The sequence below is a fragment of the Dendrobates tinctorius genome, unplaced genomic scaffold (assembly GCF_039654945.1).
Source record: "Dendrobates tinctorius isolate UK_male_01 unplaced genomic scaffold, ASM3965494v1 ptg000064l, whole genome shotgun sequence".
Taxonomy (NCBI): Eukaryota; Metazoa; Chordata; class Amphibia; order Anura; family Dendrobatidae; genus Dendrobates; species Dendrobates tinctorius.
The window spans coordinates 6,324,386-6,326,823 of NW_027361732.1; the positions used below are offsets into that span (position 1 = coordinate 6,324,386).

General features: G+C 44.4%; 1 long non-coding RNA gene across 1 annotated transcript; it reads left to right on the forward strand.

Moving 5' to 3' along the window:
* The first annotated feature begins 260 nt into the window (after positions 1-260).
* Positions 261-2,114, forward strand: LOC141094601 (uncharacterized). The gene is made up of 2 exons (XR_012233115.1): positions 261-1,017; positions 1,183-2,114. It is a non-coding gene; the product is annotated as an uncharacterized lncRNA (long non-coding RNA).
* Positions 2,115-2,438: the final 324 nt, after the last annotated feature.

Sequence of the window (2,438 nt, forward strand, 5' to 3'; positions counted from 1 at the left end):
CGATGACAGACAGCAGCAAGCAGCCATGGACGCAGGACAGGTGAGTATCGCTATACTTACCCGTCCTGACGCTGTGTCTTGAGCCCCCAGCTTCTCCGCGCTCTCTCTTCCTGCCTTCAGCGGTCACGTGGTGCCGCTCATTAAAACTCATGAATATGCGCATATTCATGAGTTTTAATGAGCGGCACCACGTGACCGCTGAAGGCAGGAAGAGAGAGCACGGGGAGAAGCTGGGGGCTCAAGAGACAGCGTCAGGACGGGTAAGTATGACCTGACACCCCCGCCCCCCCTCCCCCTCTGACCCCCCGGTGTATATGACTCGAATATAAGCCGAGAGGGGGACTTTCAGCCCCAAAAAACGGGCTGAAAATCTCGGCTTATATTCGAGTATATACGGTAATTTCACACTTGCTTTTTTTTTTGCAGCGCGTTTTTTGCGCAAAAAACCCGCATACAAATGCATACAAACGCTGCGTTTTTTTCAATCATTTTTATGCGCATGCAGGAAAAAATGCAGGGTTTTTATGCGTTTGTATGCGTTTTTAGTGCGTTTGCGTTTTTTTACATATTTTTTGGTCCACACCCAAAAAAAAAACAAAAAAAAATTCAACAACACACAAGACCAATGGGACGTCAATGTTGGTGTGGTATGTTAATATATAGACCCTGTCTACAGTATTCTTCAGATTTGCTTGATTCTTCTCGTGTCAACATGGATCTGCGCTGGAAGAGTTTTCACTTCAACTTGGATTTGGACATCGCGATGGCTCAGGCGTATGCAGTTGCTTGCCATGAACAAAGGAAGAGAGAGAGGCAGCGAAGACGGCAGCGGCGGCATATGTGGATACATCCGATTGTTGAACTCCGGGAGAGCCGTGGGGCATACCACACCCTCTACAGTGAGCTACAGGCAAACCCGGAGAAATTTAAAGATTATATCCGGATGTCCCAAGAAAGCTTCAGGGATTTGCTCCGTCGTGCGATTCCTCCTGAGGAACGGCTACTGGTGACATTACGGTACGTAATATTTAAAAACCAAGGGGTGCGGTCTGATGGGTTTTTTTTACATGTAGTATTCAAAACCTTGGGTAATTAGTTTTCTTGAATGTACTAATATTTTATTTTATAGTTTTACAAAATAATATACAGAAATATTAATTTTACTTCTTTCTCTGTTCACAGATTCCTGGCGACTGAGGAAACCCTATCTTCACTACACTTCCAGTACCGTATTGGAATCTCTACCTTGTCTGGAATTGTTGCGGACACCTGCCGGGCTCTCTGGAATGTTCTTTGTCCATAATTTATGCCCCTGCCCACCGCTGAAAAGTGGATAGAAATTGCTGACAAATTATGGACAGTATGCAATTTCCCCAACTGTTTGGGAGCTGTTGATGGTAAACACATACGGATCATCAAACCCAAAAGAACAGGATCTGAGTACTATAATTACAAAAAGTACTTTTCAATAGTACTCATGGCCATTGCGGATGCCGGATGTATGTTTGTAGCAGTGGACATTGGAGCATTTGGCCGTGGTAATGACTCACAGGCTTTTAAAAACTCAGAGGGGCCGGAGGTTGTATGGCAACCAATTTAATTTCCCTATACCACGGCCTCTTCCTCACTCCGAAGCTCCGCCACTGCCCTTTGTAATGGTTGGGGATGAGGCTTTTCAAATGTGCGCAAACTTAATGAAACCCTACTCCAGCCGGGACTTGGACCACACCAAAAAAATATTTAATTACAGGCTGACCAGGGCCAGAAGAACTGTTAAGTGTGCTTTTGGGATTCTTGTCTCAAGATGGCGAATTCTCGGCACAGCCATAAATCTTAAACTTCAAACAGTCGACGAGGTGGTGAAGGCATGTGTGGTTCTACATAATTTTGTGATGGCTAAAGAGCACCCGACCTTTGAACTGTACGATGATGCTCCTAACCCATTGCCTGAATTCACTCAGCACCCTCTCAGGTCATCCGTTGAAGTTGGCCAAATGAGGGACCAATTTGCGGCCTACTTTATTTCTGATGTAGGACGGGTGCACTGGCAAGATGAAATGGTGTAATAATGTTCGTTTGTGTTTGTTAATAAAAAACCTTATTTGATACCAGTACCGAGTGCACTATGTTTTTTACACTCCAATAAAATAAAAAACTTCCCATGTATACCTGTGAATTCATGATGTTTATTCACCTGCGCAGGTAAATACACAATTTAAAATGCAGCATCGCTAGTCTGAGTTAAATATATTGGTAAGCAAAGCTTCAGGTTAAATATGGTAAGCAAAGCTGCAGGTTAGAGTTGAGCGACTTTTGGTTTTTTAGGGTCGCGTTTCGTTTCGTGAAACCCGACTTTTCCAAAAGTCGGGTCGAGCAAGATCGTCCAATTATAGGGAAAAGTCGGGGTCGTCCCGAAACACGAAACCCAATGGAAGTCA